Genomic DNA, 27,926 nt, shown 5'->3' with positions numbered 1-27,926 from the left:
GAAAAGAAGGATCACTGGCTATTGAGGTATATTGATGAGTATTAATACCCAAGGAAGTGTAGTAAAAACATATTTTATTAACAGTCATATATTAATTACAATAAAAATAGCCATATGTTTTAAATGCATACTAGATAAACTCATTATTGGTAAGACTTAACTTCAAAACATTGTTTCAGTTAATTATGATTTAGTCTTAAGAGTCTGTGTAGTACACTATTGCCGCAATCTTACCAAACAGCCCTTCTCAGCGCACCAGGTCCTGTACAACTCACCAGGTATCTTTTTGGCATGAAAATTAATTGTAGTCACACAGTGATTTGACAAAATCACTTCAGGAGACTGCACTAATTAATTTGATATGTGACACTTATACTTGCCATGTCACTTGCTTACTCTGTTAATATTGGAAGTTCCTATGTTGACAATAAAGTTGAAAACCATCTAAAAATGTTAATTCCAAGTAAAATAAACATATATGAACAGGTATATGAAGTTTATCTTATGCAGGCGTAGCTTAATGATTTGACAAAGCTAGAAATAAATGTTTCTAATAATGTTATTTTAAACCCTTACAGTATATGGAGAGGGTAAGCCCAAAATAAACAAATCATCATAGAGAAACACTATATTTCTAAGTACATATATGTTATTAATAGACAAGGCTTCACAGAGGAATCTTGGGGTCTGATTTAGAGCCGGATGCTATTTGCGGTCGTTTGCTCAGAAAAAAGGGGTGGCTATTCAAATGAACCGTTCGCTCTTTGCGGTCTGTTGACGCCTCTATGTCTGAATGAGCGAACAAAACTTGCGGTCGTAATTTTGAAAAATACGCCCTCTGGCCGCTCGCACCATACATCATGTCCGCTATTTATTTGATTAATCGAGTACATTGAGCAGCATATGAACTGCTCGCTATTCTTGTGGTTGGTTTTTCCTACCGCTATCTTGTGAGCAGTTCTGACTATAAAACAACCAAGTGACGTGGTCAATGACGCTGCTGTTTTAATTATGCACACCCTTAAAACGCCCGTTTTGACCTTTAAGCACGCCTGCATTCTGATGTCCACTCCCAGTTTTCAAGCACCTTCCCCTGTTACCACCCACAAATGCCTCACTCTGTCACTGAAAATAGCAGGCATTCGCTATTTAGCGAACAAACGATTTTCAGCCGCACTGACTGGTTCGCGCATGCGTGTTACAATCCGTATGCATGCGCAGATGAGCGAACATTGCTCATAACGAACAAGCGGCCGCTTACGAGCGGCTCTGAATGAGGGCCTTTGATCTTATATTGATACTAAAATTCTTCATAAATTGTTTAATTATATCACTTCATTTAAACCTTTTAGTACCATGGATCTAAGAAGTAAGTTCCAATATGTTACTCTTTTATAGAGCATGTTTAATATATTACCACCTTTTCTAGTATACTTAATATGTCCTATAAAATTATTGGTAATACCTAAAATTACTCAATTTTGATTTATTTGACAGTACAGCATTCTAAATCTTCCACCTATGTTACAGAAATCATTCATTCAGTGTTGCCCATATATTGATATACCCATGGCCGGGAAGCTGTCTGTCTAAATTCCGGGTGTCTAAATCCCGACACAGGAATCGTGATGCCCATCTTAACTTTTAGCTGCTGGGAGGGAGGGTTAGGTTTAGGCATCCCCGGTTGGGACTTAGGGTTAGGCACCCCATGGGGAAGGTTAGGGTTATGCTGCAGGGAGGTGGGATAGGGTTAGGCACCTTTGGGGTGGAGTTTAGGGTTAGGGAGCCCCTGGGGAGGGTTAGGATTAGTGTGCAGGGAGGGGAGGTTAGGGTTAGGCACCTCCAGTGGGATGGTTAGGGTTAGGCACCCCTCAGGGAGGTTAGGGTTAGGCACCACTAAGGAAGGGCTATTGTTAGAGGGGGAGGTGGAGGGTTTGTGAATTTACCTGTCCCTGTTTGGATCTCTTTGCATCAGGATTCATGCATCAGTTTTTCACCCGGTGGCTACTCAGCCATCAGGATGTCATACCCAACCCGTGGTTAACCTTTTCACTCAAAGCAAAAAGGATTACTTGAAGTTTATAAAACTCTCAATATTAGTTTGACATATTAGAGATTAGCAATCCCACTCCTAAAACAAAAAAAATAATGGATTATTTAAAGTATTGTGGATTGCAGATGATAGTAAATTAGGTATAACTGTGTACAAGTCATACAAAAATACCTGTTTTTCTCCACACCACACAAGACTATATTTAAAATTCTTTTATATTCCAAAAGTGGTGTTATTTTATAATTTTTTGTAAAACTTTACACAACTCAAATAATCTCTAGGAAAAGCAGAAGTGCTAAAACATTATATTAGAGCATTCTTAACACTTAAAACCCAACAAAAATGCCCAAAAGATAATTTTCTTGAGGCATTTCAAAATTAGGAACTCTACCAAGGTGATCTGGAGATATAATTTTTACTTCATTTACTGTGTACAGTACATGGTAGCTGGTGATTTTGGAAAGTTTGGAAGGGCATCAATTTCTGATAGTGAGTGGAATATTACGAGCCTAAGGCAGGGTTGTCCTGAATAGCACTCCAAATCCCCTAAAAAAACAAAATAATTTCAACACTATTGTCATAGTCAGCTCTACAGTACATGTCGTGATGCCTCAGTGCACAATTAAAATCTGTAGCACTTGCTTTGGTAGGTCTGAATTTGGGGACATTGCCTGCAGGATGAGACAAGCTTCCAGCTCCCAACAGTGAAGAAATATAACTGCAAATGAGCAAACCAGCCAACCTTTCTTTCCTTGAATCTCAGACCCCCAGTGCTTTACAACTGGACATACGCTAGCAGTAATTGCAAGGTGATCAGTGTTTCTGCATCTGTGCACACCTGCAAACTGACATCTGTCTTGTTGTAATCTACCCTCTTTCTGCTCCTTGGATGAACAAATTGTGTAATGCAGGGGAGATAGAATGTAGGCGACACTTTAGGTACTAAAAACAATGAAAGACAAAATAATCCTGATAAACTCTACAAATAAACATATATAAGTTAGGGGTGTGCACCGGCCACTTTTCGTGTTTTGTGTTTGGTTTTGGATCTGGATCTTTCTTCGTGTTTTGGATCTGGATTGGTTTTGCCAAAACCACCCTTCCATGTTTTGGGTTCTGGGTTTTGTGTTTTGGATCTGTATTTTTTTGGAAAAAAGAATAAAAACAGCTAAAATAACAGAATTTGTGAGTTTTTCTGTTCCTATGCTATTATTAACCTCAATAACATTAATTTCCACTCATTTCCAGTCTATTCTGAACACCTCACAATATTATTTTTAGGCCAAAAGGTTGCACCAAGGTAGCTGGATGTCTATGCTAAGCAACACAAGTGGGCGGCATAAACACGTGGCCCATCTAGGAATGACACTGCAGAGGCAGACAGGAAGGAAGTTTGAAAAACTAGGCCCCAAACAGTACATGCAAAGAAAAATAAGAGGTGCAAGATGGAATTGTCCTTGGGCCCTCCCACCCACCCTTATGTTCTATAAACAAGACATGCACACTTTAACAAACCAATCATTTCAGCGCCACGGTCTGAAATGATTGGTTCATTTGGGCCCCCACAAAACAAGCTGGCAATTAAACTGTCCCTGCACAAGCTGGCTCTACGGAGGCAAGATGTCGTCTTCAGCCAGCGATTCATCACCCTCTTCAGTGTTGTGTACATCCTCATCCTCAAAGAGTATTAATTTGTCAATGCTGGAATCCACCACCACAGGTCCCTCTGTACTTTCTGGAGGCTGGTCTCCCTGGAAGAATTGATAATTCATTTTGATGACAATCATCTTCTCCACATTTTGTGGAAGCAACCTACTACGCCTTTCGCTGACAAGGTTCCTTGCAGCACTAAACATTCTTTCGTAGTACACACTGGAGTGGGGGCATCTTAGGTAAAATAGAGCCAGTTTGTACAGGGACCTCCAAATTGCCTCTTTTTCCTGCCAGTACTTGTACGGATTGTCTGACATGCCATCTTGGATGCTGTCATCGATGTACTGTACTACTCCATCATTCTGTCAATGGTGACAGTATCATATGCAGTGACAGTAGACATGTCAAAAATTGTTGCCAGGTCCTTCAGTCCTGACCAGATGTCCAAACTTGGCCATGTCTGTCCTTCATCACCGTCAGCGGGTTGCTTAGGATACCTAAATTTTTTCCTGGCAGCCCCAGTTGCTGGAGAAAATGAAGAAGGAGCTGTTGACGTGTAAAGTTCTGCTTCAGCTGACAGTGTTTTCACCAGCAGATCTTTGCACCTCTGCAGGCTTGTGTCAGCCAGAAAGAGAGACACCACGTAGGCTTTAAACCTAGGATCAAGCACGGTGGCCAAAATTTAGTGGTCTGATTTCAACAGATTGACCACCCTCGAATCCTGGAAAAGCAAATTGAAGGGCTTCATCCACAAGTCCCACATGCCGAGCAGAATTGCTCCATTAGCTCTTCCTTCACTTTCTCCAGCTGCTTCTGCAAGAGCATGATGAGGGGAAAGACCTGACTCAAGCTGGTAGTGTCTGAACTGACTTCACATGTGGCAAGTTCGAAGGGCTGGAGAACCTTGCACAGCACGGAAAGCATTTTCCACTGTGCTTGAGTTTGGTGCATACCCCCTCCTTTGCCTATGTCATAGGTGGATGTATAGGCTTGAATGGCCTTTTGCTGCTCCTCCATCCTCTGAAGCATATAGAGGGTTGAGTTACACCGCGTGACAACTTCTTGCTTCAGTGTTTGCTGGAGCTCCAATCTTCGACATGCAGTCGCTGAATGGCAAAAGTGGCCAGAAATTTTTTAGGCCCCCCAAAGCATCTCCTGGATGCCCCTGTCGTTTTTCAGAAAATTCTGCACCACCAAATTAATTGTGTGAACAAAACATGGGACATGCTGGAATTTGCCCAGATGTAATGCCCGCACAATATTGGTGGCATTGTCAGATATCACAAATCCCCAGGAGAGTCTAAGTGGGGTAAGCCATTGGGAGATGATTTCCCTCAGTTTCTCTAAGAGGTTTTCGGTGGTGTGCCTCTTACTGAAACCAGTGATACACAGCGTAGCCTGCCTTGGAACGAGCTGGTGTTCCTGAGATGTTGCTACTGGTGACGCTGCTGTTGTTGCTGCATAAGGTGAGACATCTACCCAGTATGCTGTCACAGTCATATAGTCCCTAGTCTGCCCTGTTCCACTTGTCCACATGTCCGTGGTTAAGTGGACATTGGGTACAACAACATTTTTTAGGACACTGATGACACCTTTTCAGACCTATCTTTACATTCTTGGTATCTAGTGAAGTGGAATCTAGATGGGATTTGGTACTGGGGACACACTACCTCCATCAATTGTCAATATCCCACTGCACTAATGGCAGATACCGGACGCATGTCTAACAGCAACATAGCTGTCAAGGCCTCAGTTATCCGCTTTGTTTCCGGATGACTGCTGTCGTACTTCATCCTCCTCAATAAGGACTGTTGGAGGGTCAATTGCTTAGTGAAAGAAGTAGTGGTGTTCCTACTTCTTCTCTGGGATGATGAACGACTCTCATCAGCAACAGCTGCAGCGGCAGCAGTTGGCGTAGCAATGTATGATCCTCCCGAGAAATCCTGGATAGGAGAGTCAGTCATGCCAGTGACATGGCCTGCAGGACTACTTCCGATCCTGACTGAGGAGGAAGTTGACAAGGAGGGAGTTGACAGCGTGGTTTGCAGGTGCTTGGATACAACAGGAAAAAGTGATTTAGGTGTCCCTGGACTGCTTACAGTTATAGACACACTTTCTGAAATTGATAGTAACTTTTTATGAATGTGCTGCTGGTGACGTATAAGGGAGGATGTTCCTATGTGGTTAACATCCCTAACTGTACTTATTTCACCTTTACATATGAAACATATGGCAAGACAGTTATTGTCCAGATTTGGATAGAAATATTGCCATACCAAAGAGGTGAAATGTTTGGTCTTCTGCCCAGGCATGACCGTGATGGGCTTTTTCATCCCACGGACAACAACTCTCTCCCCCGATTCTTGATTTAAACAAACCACCTTACCATCAGATTCCTCCTCGTCAACTTCCTCCTCATTGCCAGTTACACCAATATCCTCATCCTGTTGTACTTCAACAGTGACATCTTCAATTTGAATATCAGCAAGTGGACTGTGGGTGCTCCTTCCAGCACTTGCAGAGGGTGTGCAAATGGTGGAAGGAGCCACCTCTTCCCATCCAGTGTTGGGAAGGGCAGGCATTGCAACCGTCACCATACTTGGACTTTCCATGTGGATTTGTGATATCGTCTTAGAATTAGAAAGCACAGTTCATTGCGGTGCTTTTGCCAGCTTAACTCGTTTGATTTTTGTAGCGAGAGGAGGGATTCCATCATCATGTGAAGCTGAACCACTAGTCATGAACAAAGGGGAGGACCTTAGCCGTTCCTTGCCACTCCATGTCATAAATGGCATATTGGAAAGTTTACTTTTCACCTTTTAAATTTATTTTTCAAGGTCATTTTCAAGAACTTTGCCATTTGGGATTTTATATGCCTTCTACTATGACACTGGGCATTGGCCTTGGCAGACAACGTTGATGGCACTTCAGCATTTATGTCATGACTAGTGGCAGTAGCTTCAGCAATAGGAGGAAGTGGTTCTTGATCTTTCCCTTTTTTATTTTTATCGGACAAATTTTTGTCCTTCATTTATTTGATATTGATGCACATGTGGCTAAGGCGCACAAAAAACAGAAAAATATTTTTTTTTCTGGCACTTTGGGGGTTTACACCACCCTTCAACATACGAGCCAGCTGGCCCTTTACTTATGACTCAGGTGCATGCTTGGCGCTGCTACTTTGTTGATGCACATGCGGCTACTGCGCACACAATTCACAAACACAGAAAATAATATTTTTTTATTTTTTTTGGAGCGCACTTTGGGGGTTACACCACCCTATAACAGATGAGCCAGCCAGCCCTTGATTTATGACACAGACGCATGCTTAGTGCTGCTAATTTGTTGATGAACGTGCGGCTACAGAGCACACAATTCACAAACAGAAAAAAAATATATTTTTTTTGAGTGCACTTTGCGGGTTACACCACCCTTTAACAGATGAGCCAGCTGGCCCTAGATTTATGACACAGGGGCGCATGCTTGGTGCTGCTTTGTTGATGCACGTGCGGCTACTGCGCACACAATTCACAAACACAGAAAAAAAATTGTTTTTTTTGCTCTTGGGGGGAGAACCCCTGATGGACAAATCAACCCCTGGACAACACTACAGCACCCATTTAGGACTACAACCCAGCCAGCCCCTATAGACTTTGGAGTGGACAGCACCCCTATGGACAACTAACTGCACAACACAGCCCAGCCAGCCCTTATGACAGCAGCACAACACAGCCCAGCCAGCCCCTAAGCACAACAGCTGCACAACACAGCCCAGAGAGCCCCTATGTACAACAGCAGCACAACACAGCCCAGCCATCCCCAATGGACTAAGTGGACACAGCCCCTATGGACAACAGAAGTACAACACAGCCCAGCCTGCCCTAACTCCCACCCTCCCTCTTCACTGTCCACAGCCGTAGTGAAAAATGGCGTCGACGCGGGGACCTTTTATAGAATCCAAAACCCGCGAATTCCAACAGCGAAATGATGACGGTTTGCCTTGATTTCAGATATGAGTCACGCGGGAAAACCCGAGCCGGACTCGGTTCCCGGCTCGGATCGGGGGGGGCTCGGATTTCAGAAATCCGAACCCGCTCATCACTAATATAAGTGAGGTTCTTAGTATATGTTTGGCCAAAAATGTTTGTCCATCCACCACATCAAGGTGAACCTCATAAGATGGGTACCTAATATCCCTAATATTAACACATTACATTAAATTTATCCAGGATTTACCTGAAATAGTGCCCATTCTAATATGTAGACAGAAATTCAGGAACCTGGGCTGATGATTAAAACCACTCCCCCACTATGAACAAATTGTGTACCAACTTGGCTTTGTTACAGGACTACTTTGGTTTATCCTTTTTTGCTATTACCTGCCTTGCTGTGTACCAAAACTCTAGTTTTGCTACAAGATTAAACTTTGCATTATCTATGTTTCACATTACCTGTCTAGCTGTGTACTGACTTCTGAGCTTGTTTAGGTCTATGTATTGCCTGATCCTATTAGGGTTGGTCGCCAGGAAGCATTATCTTTGCTTTTGGGAATTTCCAGCCAAGGAGACAGGGAAGTGGTCTGTGCATTGTGTATTAAACAGTAATTTCTCATCTTTTCCTCTCATATTAACTTCTTTCTCACTATTTCTACATTCATTCTCTAATCTCTTGCTATTATTCGGTGCTTCTTTTCTCACTTTTCACAGCTTTTACTCTCTTATATTTTCCTGCTGTACCGCACTGTCTATCTACCTCTACCTTTCTAATTGCTCTAACTTTCTACTGTACCTGCCACCATAACCCACCGCGGCTTGAACACCCGCCTCTACTGCTTGGCTTGTCTACAGAGTGGGGTCTGGGAATGGTCCTGCGGTGCCATGGGGTCAAGTGTCCCACCACGACTCTGGGTCATGGTGTTGAACATAAGTGGCCCTTGAGGTCATGGTGTTGAGGCCAGAGGTGATACAGAAGCAACTTGGGGACAGGGACACATCCCACCAGGTGGAAAAGATGGTGCCAGCTCCTCTAATGATGGCGGTGGGGTCAGCAGAGGCTCTGCCAACATCCTCTGAACACCGAATTGAAGGGAACAGCACCAAGGTGTCAGAAAAAGTGTGGGCAATGTTGATTGCTGTGGCTCATTTACCCAAGCTGGTAGGGGGTGGGGCTTGAGCAGCTGGAGACTCAAAGGGGGTGTGGTATAGTGGTGCTGGGCTCTCAGAGAGTGGTTGCAGCACATGAGCTGAAAAATGTGGTCCTGGCTGATTCCCTATCACAGGGACAACCTGCCCCAATGCTGCAGCATAATTATATGGAGGGCAAAAGCTGGACTGCTCACCTTGCACTGTATAGTGAAGTGGTTGCTGACATAGGGACTGCATTTTCACAAGGGCTAGCTGTGGTAGTGAATACAGTGATCCTCCTTTGGCATAGCAAGTTAGGTGAGCGCACCTGCGGCAGTCATGCTTTTTCTCCTGGCAGCTTTCTCAGGTTCCTGTACCAACTGATGCATGGATGGGTTTGTCATATGACCTTGTTTCCTCCGTTGAGCATCTCTTTCCCACTTTGACAACCCAACAAGCCACAGGTATGCCAGTTCTGGACCCTCTGTTGGCTGCCTATGCTCTGGTGGCTTTAGCAGGTGCTATGGCACCATTATTGGCAGTGCAGTTGGCTAAAGCTGCTTCTGTCCAAATGGGTTCACAATACTCTGAGCAGTTGCAAGAGGCACTAGCCCTCCATACTTGCCAGCTTTTGCACACTTTAGGTGTGGCTGCATTGGTGGTTTCACAACCTCTACTGGGGTTACAGGGGCTGTCCCTCCTTTGGCCACCTCACCCAGAGTGGCTGCTGTGGAAGTGGACTCTTTTCCATTCTATACTAATTGGCTTGCAAAGATGTATATGATTTCTGCTTGTTACAGTATTTGGAGACTAGGCCCATGGAAAATCCCAACATGCTGAAGTACTTGCACATAATACATGGGATGTCCCACCTTAATAAGGGGAACATGTGGCATGTCTATGATGAGGAATTCCAGAAGAAGCAATAGGTATTATTAATCCTAGATTTTGGGTGTAAGGAAGTTGAGGTATAGCTGGAAATTACTCAACCATCATCGGGATCCACTCTTTTAGCAGCTGCTTGAAAGGTTCCAATGGGTGCTTGCTTCCCGACCAGGGGGGGCACGGCCATTGCTTTAGTGTTTTTTTTGCAAGCTTGGCATGTTGTTCCACTTTTGGCATGTTTGTCTCCATTATGGGGGACAGAATGCAGAAAAAGATTTTGCCAGGGCTAGTAAGGTGACCTCTTCCAGAAGGCCAACCAGGGGTTGGAGCTAAATAAGGCATGGTCTCTTACCTCACACAGCTGTTTGAATGGCACAAGGCAGATTTTTTGTGCCTGTGTTTTTAGGAAGGATTTTGTTTTCCTGTTAGAGGTCAGGTATCATCAGGTACCCCTCGTTTGCGGTCTGCTTTTGAGTTGCCACATATCATTTGAGAAAAAGTTTTAGAGGAGGTAGAGTTAGGACAGATGGCTGGCCCTTTTACTTTATGTAAGAAGGCACAGGGTAAATATTGACTAATTGAGCATCTTTATTTTTCTCACAGCAGTTCTGTTAATAATGCAATTCCGGTGGAATTGGCTAGTGTGAAATATCAGTTTTTTGACAGCGCTATGGATCTAGTTCAGTCTTTCAGCAATGCCGCTTTGCTTGCAAAGATTGATGTTGATTCAGCTTTCTGTCTTTTCCCCCACATCTGGATTATTTCCACTTCATGGGGTTTCAATTGCAGGGGGAATACTTCATAGACAAATGCTTGCCTATGGGGTCTCCATTTCCTGTTTTTTTTTCAAATGGTCTAGAACATTCCTTTATTGTTGTGTGTCGGTTGGTATGGTGGAGATGGGCCTGGTTCACTACTTGGACGGTTTCCTCTATATTGGCCCAGCAGATACTCCTTGATGCAGGTGGTGGCTTTTATTATTACAGGGGCTGTTTTCGGATCTCGGTGTTCCCATTACGCATGACAAAACTCAGGGCCCAGTCACTGGACTTTCCTATTTGGGAATTTAAATAGACACCATTGAGGGTTGCTGTAGGCTGCCAGATAATTTGGATAAATTGCAGTTGGCCATTGCATTGGTGCTTGATGTTGTGTCAAGTGCAATCTCTTTTGGGGCTGTTTAATTTTACTTGCATGGTATTTCCTATGGGTACAGTTTTCTGTTGAAAATTGGAAAGAACCACATCAGGTTTATGCAAATATCATCATTTTCTGTGTCTGTATGTGGAAATAAAATGTGACCTGCGCATTTGGTAAATTTTTCTGTCCAATTTTAACATAATTAGTATTTGGCCACATCTAGGCCCTGATTCAGAGCCGGACGCTCTGACCAGAGCGCTCGCTCTTAATCAGGGCACACCTCCATAAATATGGAGCGTCCTCCTGGACGCTCGTACAGCTGTGGGTCACCACCCACAGCATATACGAGCGTGCAGGATGATGGTCGCGATGGTGTGACCTTCGCGACCATTGCCACTGTGAGCAGAAGCCTGCAGTTGAGTTTTTCAACCACAGGGCCCGGAGTGATTTTGGCTCTATCAGAGCCAAAATCACTCCCACTGACATCACTAGTGATGTCAGTGGGGCCGGCTTCTGACGGTAGGCATTCCCTTCGGAATGCCTCCGTCTGGGAGGCACGCCCCCGGCACGCCCACCAAAGGGGGCATGCTGTCAATCAACATCGACAGCACGCCCCCTTTGATCAGACACTACGAGCGAAGGAAAGTCCTTCACTTGTCACGTCTAGCGCATGCGCACGACGGAGCTCCCTCCGTCGTGTGCATGCGCAGTGCAGACCATCGACCCACTTGCGAGTGGTCAGCCGCTCGCGAGTGGGTCTGAATCAGGCCCCTAGTGCACAATAATAGGGACTTGCAGCTTTTTACAAATGGCGCTGAGTTGTCGGGTTTTGTGGCCTACCTGGATGGCTCAAAGTGTGCTGCTCCTTGACTGTCGGCATTGATCAGGGAAGGTTTGACCAGAAATTAACTTCTGCTTGAGCTTTTCCAAATCATAGTGGACCTAGTGCTCTGGGGGGCTGTTTATGTAACACTAGCATAGTTTTTTGGTGCAACAATCTTGGTGTAGTTCAGGTTATTGATCATCTGCGATCATCCTCCTTGCAGGCTTTGCGGCTGCTTGCTAGGTTGGTGTTACATTGTTTAGTTTGTAATGTCAGCTTTCAGACTAAGAATATCCCTGGAGTCGAAAATAATATTGCAGATGCTCTTTCTAGGTTTAATTTAGGGGTGTGCACCGGCCACTTTTCGTGTTTTGGTTTTGGATCTGGATTGGTTTTGCCAAAACCACCCTTCTGTGTTTTGGGTTCTGGGTTTTGTGTTTTGGATCTGTATTTTTTTTGAAAAAAAGCATAAAAACAGCTAAAATCACAGAATTTGTGGGTTTTTCTTGCTCCTATGCTATTATTAACCTCAATAACCTTAATTTCCACTCATTTCCAGTCTATTCTGAACACCTCACACCTCACAATACTGTTTTTATGTCCAAAAGGTTGCACCGAGGTAGATGGATGACTATGCTAAGCGACACGAGTGGGCGGCACAAGCACGTGGCCCATCTAGGAGTGACACTGCAGTGGCAGACAGGATGGCAGTTTGAAAAACTAGGCCCCAAACAGTACATAATGCAAAGAAAAAAAACAGGGGCAAGATGGAATTGTCCTCGGGCCCTCCCACCCCCCTTATGTTGTATAAACAAGACATGCACACTTTAACAAATCAATCATTTCAGCGCCAGGGTCTGCCACACAACTGTGGCTGAAATGATTGGTTCGTTTGGGCCCCCACAACACAAGCTGACAATTAATCTGTCCCTGCACAAACTGGCTCTACGGACACAAGATGTCATCCTCCTCCTCCTCATTCACCGATTCCTCACCTTCTTCAGTGTTGTGTACATCCTCATCCTCACAGAGTATTAATTTGTCCCCACTGGAATCCACCACCACAGGTCCCTCTGTACGTTATAGAGGCTGGTCTCCCTGGAAGAGTTGATAATTCATTTTTATGAACATCATCTTCTCCACATTTTGTGGAAGCAACCTCCTATGCCTTTCGCTGACAAGGTTCCCAGCTGCACTAAACACTCTTTCAGAGTACACACTGGAGGGGGGGCAACTTGGCTAAAAAAGAGCCAGTTTGTACAGGGGCCTCCATATTGTCTCTTTTTCCTGCCAGTACATGTACGGACTGTCTGACATGCCTACTTGGATGCTGTCACCGATGTAATCCTTTAACAGACAGTTGCACGCTTGTTGCTGCTGCTTTAAGGATGCAGGTGCGGCTACTGCGCATACATTTCACACACAAACACAGAAAAAAAGATTATTTTATTTTGGTTGGAGTGCACTTTGGGGGTTACACCACCCTTTAACAGACAGATGCATGCTTTTCGCTGCTGCTTTGAGGATGCAGGTGCGGCTACAGCCCATACATTTCATAAGACAGAAAAAAATATATTTTTTTTATTGTTTGTGGAGCGCACTTTGAGGGTTACACCACCCTTTAAGAGACAGACACACGCTTCTCGCTGCTGCTTTGAGGACAGTATCATATGCAGTGAGAGTAGACTTGTCAGAAATTGTAGGCACGTCCTTCAGTCTGGACCAGATGTCCAAACTGGCCCTTGACTTATGACACAGGCACACGCTTGGCGCTGCTACTGTGTTGATGCACGTGCGGCTACATCACCCACAAGTCACAAACACAGAAACAATGTTTTTTATTTTTTGGAGCACTTTGGGGGTTACACCACCCTTTAACAGACTTATGGGACACAGGCGCATGCTTGGCGCTGCTCCTTTGTTGATGCAGATGCAGCTACAGTGCACACACATTTCACAAAGACAGAAAAAAAAAAGAATTTTTTTATTGTTTGTGGAGCACACTTTGAGGGTTACACCACCCTTTAACAGACAGATGCGCACTTGTCGCTGATGCTTTGAGGATGCAGGTGGAATCTAGATGGGATTTGGAACGGGGGACACACAACCTCCATCAATTGTCTAAATCCCACTGCACTAATGGTGGATACCGGACGCACGTCTAGCACCAACATAGCAGTCAAGGCCTCAGTTATACGTTTTGCTTCAGGATGACTAAAGTCGTACTTCATCCTCCTTGCTAAGGACTGTTGGAGGGTCAATTGTTTAGTAAAAATAGTGGTGTTCCTACTTCCTCTATGGGATGATGAACAACTCCCAGCAGCAGCAACAGTCCTTGTGAAGTGGTTCTTGATCTTTCCCTATTTTATTTTTATCGGAGAAAGTTTGGTCCTCCATTTATGTTATATTGATATATATGTGCGGCTAAGGCGCACACAAACACAAAAAATATTTATTTATTTTTGTTGGAGACTAGTGCACTTTGTGGGTTACAGCACCCTTTAAGAAATGAGCCAACAGCCCCTTTACTTATGGGCCACAGGCGCATGCTTGGCGCTGCTCCTTTGTTGATGCACGTGCAGCCACAGTGCACACAATTCACAAACACAGAAAATATTTTTTTATTTTGTTTGGAGTGCCCTTTGGGGGTTACAGCACCCTTTAACGGACAAGCCAGCTGACCCTTTACTTATGGAACACAGGCACACGCTTAGCGCTGATCCTTTGTTGATGCACGTGCAGCCACAGTGCACACAATTCACAAACACAGAAAATATATTTTTATTTTGCTTGGAGTGCACTTTGGGGGTTACAGCTCCCTTTAACAGTCAAGGAAGCCGGCCCTCTACCTATGACACAGGTGCACGCTTGCCACTACTTTGTTATCGCACGTGCAGCCACAGTGCACACAATTCACAAACACAGAAAATATTTTTTTATTTTGTTTGGAGTGCCCTTTGGGGGTTACAGCACCCTTTAAAGGACAATCCAGCTGGCCCTTTACTTATGGGACACAGGCGCACGCTTGGCGCTGCTCCTTTGTTGATGCACATGCAACCACAGTGCACACAATTCACATACACAGAAAATATTTTTTTATTTCGTTTGGAGTGCACTTTGGGGGTTACAGCACCCTTTAACGGTCAAGCCAGCTGGCCCTCTACCTATGACACAGGCGCACGCTTGCCGCTACTTTGTTGATGCACGTGCAGCCACAGTGCACACAATTCACAAACACAGAAAATATATTTTTATTTCTTTTGGAGTGCACTTTGGGGGTTACAGCACCTTTTAACTGTCAAGCCAGCCGGCTCTTTACCTATGGGACACAGGCGCATGCTTGGCGCTGCTCCTTTGTTGATGCACGTGCAGCCACAGTGCACACAATTCACAAACACAGAAAATATTTTTTTATTTTGTTTGGAGTGCACTTTGGGGGTTTCAGCACCCTTTAACGGTCAAGCCAGCCAGCCCTTTACTTATGACACAGGCGCACGCTTGGCACTACTTTGTTGATGCACGTACGGCTACTGCGCACACAATTCACAAACACACAAAAAATATTATTTTTTTAGCACTTGGGGGGAGCACCCCTGAAGGACAGAGCACCTCCTGGACAACACTACAGCACCCCTTTAGGACTGGGACACTGCACAGGACTTTGAGTGGACACAGCCCCTATGGACAACTGACTGCACAACACAGTCCAGCCAGCCCCTATGGACTTTGGACTGGAGGATTGGACACAGCCCCTATGGACAACAGCAGCACAGCACAACACTACACTGCACTACACTACACTACACAGCCCAGCCAGCCCTAACTCCCACCCTCCCTCTTCACTGTCCACAGCCGAGTGAGAAAATGGCACCAACGCGGGTACCTTATATAAAGTCCAAAACCCTCGAGACCCAGAAGGCAGGATGATGACGTTTTGCCTCAATTTCAGATCCGAGTCAGGCGGGAAAAGTCGAGTCTGAGTCGGATCGGGGGGGCTCGGGGGGTTCGGATTTCAGAAATCCGAACCCGCTCACCCCTAGTTTAATTGGGTTAAATTTAGAGAGTTAGTGCCACAGGTGTTCCTGGTCAGTGATATCCTAATTATGTGTGGTAGGTCATCAGGCCAGACTGGAAGAATTAGCATGGTGGTCTTTCAGTCCAGGGAACCTATATTCCTATGATGCTTCCTTGACATGACTGGGAACAGTCATACCTTTCCCCCGGGAATATAGGTAAGAGTCAGCATCAGTTTATGCACTCTTTAATGGTCCTATTTTGTTGTGCATCACTCCTTGTCCACCATGCATAAATGGTTGGTGGGTGTGGTGATCTTCTCAAACCTGCTTGATTGGCCTGACCCAACAAGGAGTTTTTTGGTAGCCTGGGTACTCAAGGGGTGAGCTAGGGCCAAACCGCTTGTTGAAGACTTTTGACATTCAATTGATTTAAATTTGTTGCCACACCTTTTGATGGAGGTTGAGGGTATGTACTATTTTGTATTTGAAGTTTAAGTTGGCTTTTGCAATGGCTTTTCATGGCACATTTCATGTTAGTGAGCTAGGTATCGCCTGCACGAGTGACCAAGCCGGCTCTGCTTTTTTGGGATGTATTGTGCAATTTTGAAATACTTTTTTGCAAAATATGGGTTGGTGGTTATCATTGAATTTATGACAGGACAGTTGGATCTGCCTGGTGTCTTTAGGGCATGCATATTTGCAGTTGTGTCCTTTTACTGGGGGGAGCTTGGCTTATGCATGTGGATGGCACTCCTGTCACGGAGTACTACCAATTTGGTCAGATTTTTAAACATTATATTGCATCTTTAAGCCTTCCTCTGCATGAGTATGGTACTCATTCATTTCAAATTGTGGCTTCCACTCAAGCTGCGGCTTCTTGTTTTCCCCATCAGAGATTCAGGCTCTGGGTCAGTGGAAATAGGGCACATTTCATTGTTCTGTGTAGCTGGGAAAGGTTATAGGTAGCACTTTTTCAGCATGCTAACTAGGGGTTAAGACTACTATCTGCTCTGCAGAAGCCTGGAGAGATTTTTAATTTTATTTTATGGAGGCATCAATTAATATGGCAGAATATAGAAAGGATCTTAGTAAGTTTTTGTTTTTTTATCTCCAGTCTGGTTATTATGCTTGTTTTTGTCACTAACTAATTGTTTTGGTTATAATGTTCTTTTTGTGGGTGTTGTTTCTGTTCATGTGTTATTGTTTTTGTACTTTATAAAATATATAATAACATTTTCAATTCTTGATTTACAGGATTGTACGGATTACAGGATTGTATGATGATTGGCCCATTTGGATTATTGGCCATTAATTTATTTATTTGGCTGCCCAGTCAGTTGCAGCACATGACCCTGGTTCATTTTCCTTAGGTGGCATTATTTTTGAGGGATGTTATGGTATGAATTAAAGGGGCGTTTATTGGATACAGTGAAAAAGTTTGGTTGGCCTTAGATGTTGATTGTAAACCTCGGTGTAAATTATCTAGGGCAGCATACTTCCTTGGACCGCAGGTGGGCTATTGTGCATGATTTTGACTTATTACATCGAGTATGGCCATTTTGTACCTTGGCTTGGTCAGTGATAATCCTCACCGTAATTGGCATTCCTGCAAACTGGGTCATTTTGGCCTGATGGAGTGCATTTGACAGGCGATGGTTTGAGTTTGTTTGTGGAGGCATTGTTCAGAGGGCTGTTGTAGTTGGTTTAGTTTCTTTTGGTGGTGGGCAGCAGCTTGAGTTGCCTTGCTTTGGAGGAAAGACCAGTATTGCATTTTTTATTCCTGTATATAATTTAGATGGGTGCTTTCTCCTTAATCAATTATAGGCCAAATCATCCTTATAGGGAAATGACACAGCCCACACAGGCATGCTTTTTGTTTAACACCGAGTGGGTTGTTTGGTTTGCAAGTATTTAATGGAGTTGTCCATTCTTTGTTGACTGCCACCATACAAACTTTCATTTAACTTTACTTCTTAATTCAATAATTATTTGATCATTAAAGATAAAATCAATTGGCTTATGTCAAAATAAAATGTCACCTTTATTTGATTCTAACTCCTGTTTTCCATGTGTTTATTTTTGAGTTTTAGTTGTGATAAGTCTTTAAGGTACAATGCGGATACCAAACGCCCAAAAATATACTTAATGCAGAAGTGATGAATAAATAATTTATCAGTTTCAACAGTGCATTTGCAAATTACCAAATGGTTCACTATTGCTGGCAACTGTAATTATCAACATTAATATCTAATATTTTTGCCTCACCATGACTATCTGCAAATAATATGGTTTAATTCTTAGACATAAATCCATATTTTTTCTTGCATGTTCTAAATTACAAGAAAATACAACAACATGTTCTTACTGTATATGGCCCAGGTTAAAATGACCCTGTCCCACTTAGCTTCAAATAAGAATAAGTGGCAGCATCACATAAATCTGCATTGCTCTAGATATAAACAGGGCAAATTCACATAAACATTAATTATTAAATCTACTACAGCACATATTGAATAGAATTAACAAAGCCTTAACATTTTAAATTTATCTGTGACATTACTTTGAACTAATTTTGCTCTCACTATACACAGAGCAGGTGCTGACTGATTACAGTTTATTGAAAGCTAAATTAAGTTCTAGTAAGCCTTATTTATAAGCCTATTATGGAAAAACTCTGTTTCATAAAGAGTCATACTTTGAAAATAGTCAGAATGAAATAAAGTTAAAACATTTAGCTCATCTGTCTATTATAAGGCTATTGAAGCACAACACTGGAAGCTACCCAGTTACTTTTGCAGGTAGTTACTGTACAAAACACTACTGTTTGACACAAGTTAATAATTTTTATATTTACAGTTGAACCGTGAACATTTTTATTTTTTTTAATTTTAAGCCACAATAAAAGATCATATGAAATCTCAAGTACACCTAAAAAAAACTTGATTTGTGATGGAATGCTATATTTTTATATTTATACTCATATAATTACAAAAGCTAAAACTAGTAACAACAATTACAACAGTTCTGTGATGTCTAGAAATGACAACATTTTCCTGAAGAGATATGGTGATTAAAAGCTGTTATTTATGTTTATTCTTTAGAATTGAAACATGTTTACATGTAATCCTAGTCAAAAATAAATAAGGAGAGATACAATTACTTATGAAGAAAAGTAAGTGAACAAGTATCTGAAAGTATGCTACTGTAAGAGCTTTGACAATGAGAGACCCAATCAGCAACATTTCAGAGAACTGGAATAAACTGGAATGATGAAAAGCTACTTCTTTGCACTAAAAGTAGCATTAAAACATTTGGAAGACCTAAAAAAACAACTGTAACTAACAATTTAATGGCTTCGAATACCCAAGAAAAAGTAAGAAATAAAGACAGGAATGATACAAATCTAACAGCTTGAGAAGAGACACACATTACTTTAAAAGCTGCACAAAGTATGTCTTCCACCTGCCAACCCGTGCTTCCATATTATTATACAATAATTTGACTCAATTGTGCTGTCAGTCTAAAGTAGTAGAGCTTCATCAATGTGTGTCCGTAATCCGGCTATGTTCATTTTTATTGGTACAAAATTGCAAAGAAAATAGCTGTGTGAAAAATATTACACTCCATTCTGATGCAGTACTTATTTTTTTACCTATAGGAGATGAATGGCAAAATAACAGTAATACATATTGGTCCTGATTTTGAGTGGGATGCAGCAGTGCCCATGTGTGCATATTTTGCTGGTCACACATCTGCAACTTTATGCTTATATTGCTATGAGCCATTCCCTTGTATACATCCTTACTTATGAATGTGCAAGGACTGAGATGCCCACTTCAAGCATCTTCAGATCCTGCAATCGTCTCATATGCTAGGTGTAGATTTGCCATCTGAGTATGGCTTCAAATGTAAGTGATTAGGTGTCTTTGTGCACAACATGCCCGTAGAACTCCCATAACACACCCATAAGATATACCACCTCCATGCATTTGAAAAGCCTCCTCTCAGTCTCCTCTCAGGAATATCCAATACATTTTCAATACACTTCTGCGTAGGTGCATCTGAAAAAGCAACTGCGACTGCAAAAACAGGGACACGTGCAGTGCAAATAAAATGTATATGTTATAAAAAAATGCTCAGCGACATCAACATACAGTAGTGTGTGACTCAGAATCAGGTATACAGTATGTTGTCCAAATACAGAGTATATAGAATATCTAATACATATGAAAATAAATTTGATATCTATGTAACCTGTGTACTTTCTGAATATTTGCCCCTTTTTTTTAATATTTCTTTATTGAAGCATAATAATTGTGTACAACAATATAATAGTTACACAATCACAATTAGCATTAGCATTAATAACAACACATTTATAACATATAGATAGAAAAGATAACATATTAAAACTGATATATTAACTAATCAGTATATATATCCATCAATATAAAAATATTATGAATATAAACAATATTGTTAACAAGTTCGTGTATTTGTGAGCCTGGGTTCTCGACAAACATAACTCTCATTGGGTTAACTATATACGTTAGAGCAATATTGGGGGATCATTTTCACACAGGCGTGTTTCATACCAGAGTGTATTCCAAAAACATGTCTCTAATTGTTTTTTCAATGATTGGGACAATGTTTCAATGTAACTTTCTAAAGTGGAAAAAATACATTTCCGTGAATTTTTTTTTTGCAACATGGCCTCAAGCCATTCCATTCGAAATATATGGAAAAGTTTTCCTTGAAACATCGTCAGTGTGGGTGCTGTGGCCTAAAGCCAAACTTGTAAAATAAATTTCTTTGCTACTGCTGAAATAATAATTAATAACTTTTTAACCCCTTTCGGTGCTTTAGTTTCCTTAGGTGTGATACCGAATATTGCCCATTCGGGTGTTAATGGTAGACAGCTCACCAAATATCTATTGACATATTTTCCCACCATAACCCAAAAACCTCGTATTATTGGGCAGTGCCATAGGCAATGCATCAGTTCTGCGTCATGCGCTCCACATCGGAGGCATTTGGAATCCTCCAACAGACCCATGACATGTCTGCGATGAGGAGTGAGGTAGGTTTTGCGTAATATGTTCAAAAAGAGTTCTGTGTAGGAAGTTGCTGGCACTAATTTGACCGATTGTTCAAATGAGCGTAATAAATGCTCCATGGATAAGGATGGAAAATGTTCTTTCCTCTGTGCCAACCCTGTGTGTTGCGCAATATAATCTAGAGAGTTGCGTAAAAATGAATAGTGTTGTGAGATAGCTTTATTTTTGGGGTTCTCCGTAGCAAGTAAAGTGTCTAGATCATTGATGTAATCATTTGGAGCTAACTTTCTGGAGATTTGAGCAATATAATGTTGTGCTTGAAAGTATGTTAGAGGTGATGAACTAACAAGTGGGTATTTGTCTGTAACTTGGGTCAATGTCAAGGGTTTACTTGAAGTGATATCAGTAAAATGTCTGACAGAAGTGATTCCATGCCTATACCATAAAAGGGAGATGTAAGGGAAAAATCTGAATTTAATGTACGTTTGTGGCATAAAATATGCCATCATTTTTTGGAGGTCATCAGAAGTGGGTTGGTCTGGATTGACTCTGGGATTTCCTCATCATGTAAGTGTATAAAGGATATGATATTAATGTTGCCCAAGAAAGCTGCCTCTAATGTTGTATTGGCATATTGATTTTTGTTGTGAATCCAATCCCTCAAGTAATGCACATGTGCGGTGTGGCTGTACCAAGTGGTATTTGGCATATTGATGCACCCGTTTGATTTATGTTGTTGAAGCCGCACCATACCAATTCTAGCCCTTCCACACTTCCATATAAAGGTTCTCATCAGCTTTTCTATTTCAGATGTGTCCCGTTTGGTCAATAAGATAGGAAGAGATTGGAGTGGGTAGAGAAGTCTAGGAAATCATCTTTATTAAATTAGCATGGCCCAGATAAGAGATATTGAGATGTTGCCATCTTTCTATATCTTGTTTGATACTATGCAAAATAACTTTCATATTAATTGTGTATAGGTTTTGAAGGTACTTAGGTAGCTGGATCCCCAAATATGAAATGGATTTAGTTGTCCATTCGATTTTGGTGTCTCTAAACCAGGGCGGCCGCGCACAACCCTTTTTTAGATAAAGTATCTTTGATTTTTTGAAATTTACCTTGAAGCCGGACACAGATCCATTTTTCAATATTCATCTTATTAATGAGCTAAGTATTGTCCGAGGTTCTGAGATGAATAACAAAATGTCATCTGCAAATGCCGACATTTTGACAGTTTCTGTACTGATAGTAATTCCCTTGAATTGTGTCCAATTTTGCAATATTCTCAAAATGGGATATAGCGCTAGATTGAAGAGCATAAGGGAAAGTGGACAACCCTGTCTAATGCCCCTAGTCATAGTTATTCCTTCCCCTATGGTTCCATTAATAAGTAGTGAAGTAGATGGTTGTGTGTAAAAAAATGTAATAAGTGACTGAAATACTGGGCCAAAGCCCCACCTATCAAGAATCGCATGAAGATAAGGCCATGAGACCATATCAAAAGCCTTGGTGGCATCAAGGCTCAGTAGCATAGATGGGATCTCAGGTTGTAACTTAGCCACCATTACCGCTGCAATGGCAGTGCGAATGCCTTTCACTGAGTGCTTTCCTTTAGTAAAGCCTAATTGGTGTGGTGTGAGTAGATCAGTAAAAAACATTGAAGATGATCTGCCAATATATTAGCTAATATTTTAAATTCAATATTCAGCAAATGTAATTGGGGGGTATGATGACATCAAAATCAAATCCTTATTTGGCTTTGGGATTAAAGATGTGCATGCTTGATTAAAGTTTGGGTAATAAGGGGTATAACTTCTTATTTTATTAAAAAGGGCACATAGTGTTGGGATCATTTCATGCTGTAGTATCTTATAATATTCCACCGAATAGCTATCAGGGACTAGGGATTTATTGAGGTGCATCGTTGAAATTGTGGCAGATATTTCAGTTTCAGTAATATAATTTCCCAGTTCCTCACATTGCAAATGTGTTAAGTATGGTAGTGCCGCTTCATCTAGTATTTTTGCCAACAGGGTGGGATCATGTGTGTTCGCTGTATACAGGTTCTTGAAATAGTCCTGAAATTTCATAGTTATGTCTGTGTTTTTAGTAAGTAATGTCTGTGTATGGGTGTCTCTAATAGCAGTTATATGGTGTTTTTTTTAAAAACTTTTTGTCATGTTTGCCAATAATGTGTCTTGTTGCCCCATTTAAGGGTATTTTTTTTCGTATGATCTAGTTTTATTTGTGCCTGAGTAAGCATAAAACTATCTAATAATTGTTTTGCTGCTAAATATGTTGATTGTGTTTCTGGTGTGGGTTGGGAGATGTAATCTGTCAGTGTAGTTTGTAAATTTAATTGTAGATCTACATCAAGTGCCTTGTTATCTTTATTGCTCTTTGCTATATAAGATAGAATGTGTCCACGCATTACCACTTTGGACATTTCCCAGAACAAAATAGGTGTGTCCCAGTGCTCTATGTTGTTATCCATAAATTATGTCCATTTTGTCACCATATATTTACGAAATTGTTTGGAGTTATATAGATAGGACGGGAAGCACCAAATAAAGGGACTGGAGTGATTTGATTTTTCAGCCACAGTTATTGATACTGGTGCATGGTCTGATATTGCAATGTCCCCTATTGAGGTAGATATTATATCTGAAAGAAGAGAGTAGATATTAAGATATAGTCTATCCGTGAAACAGACCTGTGGACTGCTGAGATAAAGGTGTATGCTTTGTCCGTGCAATTATGTAGTCTCCAGATATCCGTTACTGCATGGTCATTCATGAGTTGTGGAACATTTGTCCATTGGGCGGCTAAGGAGTTTGTAGGGGTTGGTAATTTATCTATTTTTGGGTTGGGTATGGTATTCAAATATCCACCTATTATTAAATAAAAATTGATTATACTATGTAAAAGTTGTGTTATAGATTGGAAAAATACCTGTTGGTCATTATTAGGTGCATATATGTTTAACAATGTGTATTTGGTGTCATAAATTTGAATGTCCATTAGTATGTATCGTCCTTCAGGGTCTGATGTAGAAAATAGTCTGGTATATGGTAGATGTTTAGCAAGTATGATCGCTACACCCCTGGACTTTGTACGATATGGGGACAATAAACATTCATTAATCCATCGGTCTATTAAGGTAGATTAATCTCCCTGTTTCCAATGGGTTTCTTGGAGGAAAGTTATATCAGGTTTCAATTTCTTCAGTGACATAATTCATTTTTTACACTTAATTGGTGTATTAAGACCCCCTACATTCCAAGAAGTGACCTTCATTTTTTGGGAAAGTTGAGAGTCAGAATATGTCCTAGTTACTAATATGGGAGTAGTCATCCAACATCTATATAGCACGAGATAAACGTGAAAGGTATAATATAAATATAACCATATTCCCCCCTGTCCCAGCCAGTAGGGATAATTAAATATGGATATAATAAAAGATCAGAACCCTGGCTCAGTTCATATAACAATACTGTGTCTGCGTAATAATTCAAATATAAAATATGCTTCAATACATTTTCATATATTTTCCTAACCAACATTTTTATATACCAAGTCTGAATGTAATTCTCAGACATTGGTGAACATATATTAACAAAAAACAAATTAAGCAGAATTGAGAAATACCAAAATAAAAGAAATAAAAGCATAAAACAGGAAGTTTCATTTCCATTACCATTTATTGTGACCTCCCATAACTTTATGAGATACATAAAAAATCTTTTAATGAGACGTCAATGTTTCATCTTATCTTTTAAGTGCTAATGGAAAAATCAGAACGAGAGTGACTAGGTGAGTTCCAGGGGGAGAGACTTGTAAAAAAATGCGTGCATGCTTTTTCAGGATTGTCATTCAGTGACTTTCAGTTTTGCTTGATATAATAATGTGAATCTCTTATTGTGTTCTACCAAGAACTTGCATACTGAGGAGAACTCTTTGTGTTTTTGTGCAACTAAAACAGAGTAGTCTTGGAAAATAAGTACATGTTCATCATCAATCACTGGTCTCGGCTGTTTCTCGGCCCATCTCTTTCTGGGCCGAGCCTATGTGCTCACTCTATTTGAGATACCCCTATATATTGTCTTGAATATCAAGTTTTGTGACTAGAGTTTTACCCAAATATTGAAATATTGTGGATCTCTTGATCTGTTCCAGTATACTTATAAGCCTCAAGTTGCTACATCTGTGTCGATTCTCTAAGTCATTGACTTTTTCTAATAGCAACTTGTGAGAAGTAATATAGGAGTCATGTAAGTTTTGTAAGGTATGTAGTTGATCTTCCACATCACTCGTCCTCTGCTCAACAGTGTCTAATCTGTTGGAATGTTCTGATATTTTAGATAAAACTGTATCTAGAGAGGTTTGGATTTTATCTAGCCTCTTATCAATTTTAGGGGCAAATTGGTCAAGTTTTTCCTCCATTTTTGGAAGATAATCAAGAAATTTCTCGTCCATTAGAGGTTTGAGTGTTTCAAATTTTTCATCTATTTTAGGCATGATATCTAGGCAACAGCTAAATCTGGGTTTGGAGCCACAGAATCAGCTTTCCTCATATCAGACTGCTCAACGGGGGTAGTCTTTGTGGGAGAGGAATGCAAAGTGCTTGTTTTCACAGGGATTTTATTTGGCTTACCCATTGTGCGGGAGGATGATCTCTGTGGTAATGGAAGTAATGATTTGGAGAAATATTTCTCCATATAACAAATACACTTGTATTAACACACCAGAAGATCATATAATAGATACTTTCAGCTAATCTAGTACACCAAAAGTAGAAATTAATAAAATTTGTGTTGTGACCAAGAGATGGCAGCAATTGTTTTACAAATGAAATATGTCCCCACAACAAAATAAACCAACCATAAATATTAATCAATAAAGGAGGGGAGAAGGAAGTGAGTGACAGAGGGTTTATGGTTAGTTGTGAGCAGGGCTAATAATATACACTGTAATCACCACAATAATTATATGTAACAGTGGTTACGAATGTATGGTGAGTATACTCACGCGACCCCTGCAGTGTGCAATACTCCAAATAGACCAACCACCAATTAGTCCAGCACAACAAATTGTGAAGGCAGAGAGGTAATGCAGAGCCAGGTTTCAGTGGCTTCTTATAGTGAATAGATGATAGTGTCCCTTGCCATATTATCTCCAGGACATTGAAACTTGGGATGCAGACACAGTTCCCAAATCCCCTGCTATGTACAATACTCCAAATAGACCATCCACCAATATTAGTCCAGCACAGTAATTTGTAAAGAAGAGAGGTAATGCAGAGCCAGGTTTCAGTGGCTTCTTATAGTGAATAGATGATAGTGTCCCTTGTCATATTATCTCCAGGATGTTGAAGCTTGGGATGCAGACACAGTTCCCAAATCCCCAGCTTGTGGGAGTAAATTAAATATAGTGGAGGATAGTTCCGCCAGATATGATAATTACAGTCCCTCAGTTGGGTCAAATAGGAGATGCTGTAATGGTTCCCTGTACTGCCATCAACAATTAAGCTGTGCCTGATCCACAATCCAGAGGAGAATATAACAAAGATCTTTCCATTGGCACTCACTGTTAGGCAACTGCTTGAACAGCAACAAAGCAGTCACACAATTATATCCCTGTATAATCAGGGTCAGCAGCATGGGGCACTTAGCAGCATATATTACTGTCTACAGCTCCCATTTGAGGCCCCTTCATAAAAAGGCTACTGAAGCTTTAATTGATGATGGGACTCCGGTGTTCGGGCAGCGGCAGAGCAATATGGTCACAATTGTTGCGTGGCAGCCACTTGAATCCCTGAGCATTTCCAATACTTGCTGCATCAGTAGGTGTGCGTGTGTCTGAGCTCCAGCTCAGTTTGCAGGGACAGACAATCCCAGCTGAGTGTGGATGACCGTACCATCTATCTGCTCCCCCACATTGTTACTGGCAAGGAGGTCACAGGATCAGCCAGCTCAAGGCTCCCAGAGCATATCGGGGGTCAGCCACTTGGGTAGCAGTGAGAACCTGCTGCATTGTTCAGAAGGCGCAGTCAAACAAGATGGTGTCAGGTGTTACACCATCTTAAAAAAAATAAAAAAAATGCTTGATAAGGTGCATATTTAGATTTTCATATTACAGATGATTTCTCTTGCTCCTTTAATATTTTATCATTAGTGAAAAGGGTTCAGCAATGCCCTTTCTTCTTGAGACATTTAAGAGATACAGACCAGGGTAATGACACTCTTGTTAATTTTTATTATTGTGTAGTGGAGACTGTCTTGATCTATGGTGCACTGTTGGGCAATGTGTTAGGTGATTAGATCAGCTGAATACTTTATTCAACAGAAGTTGACTTCTATTTGAGTAATTTATGAGAAAATAATTTTAAGAAAAGCTGCTAGTAATGTCAATGTCAAAAGATATCATACCTATTTTTTGTTTAACTTACTGCCATCTGGAAATTATCATGGGATCATCGTGTGTTTCACTTCATGCTTAAAAACACTGTAGTCTCTTACTTTCAACTATTCATTAAGCTTTATGTATTATAATCTGTTTTAGTTAAACTTAAGATGACTCATGCATATACTTTCATTTTTAGTTCATGCATATGTTTTGCTCAATGACAATAAAGTCTGATTTGAATTCAGACCTACTCAGTTTTTCAAAAATGTACTTGAGTACTTATATACTAAATAAAACAATATCTACGAATGGTCAGGTTGTAAACCCAGTGCTTCTGTTCATGGTTGTGCAAAATATCCAAAAGTGCAGTACTTATACAAGCAAGACATGCTGGTAAAACCAATGCCCTTTTAAAAATCAGACCTAAACACAATCAGTAGCTTCAGAAATAAACCTCATGATGAATTTTCTCTTTGCCACTGTTATATTTTACTGCAAACATAGTATTAACACACACTGTTAAGTGGACAAATAAATGCAAAATAATAGAGACAGCAAAAAGACTTACCAAAGAAGGAAAATTTTATGTGATATTACAAAACAGGTTAATTGAAGAAATATAATTACAACTTAAGATAATATTAAATGTTACAGTAGAGAAATTATAAAAATGCATGCTACATCAATTATTTTCTTTTAGCCTAGATTATTGCTCTTTTAAAATATTTTTATTTACATGTTTTCCTTACTTTTGCAGAAAATAGTTAAAAT

Source organism: Taudactylus pleione, unplaced genomic scaffold (genome assembly GCF_031769625.1).
Source record: "Taudactylus pleione unplaced genomic scaffold, aTauple2 ptg000083l, whole genome shotgun sequence".
Lineage (NCBI taxonomy): Eukaryota > Metazoa > Chordata > Amphibia > Anura > Myobatrachidae > Taudactylus > Taudactylus pleione.
This window is presented reverse-complemented; position numbering follows the sequence as displayed.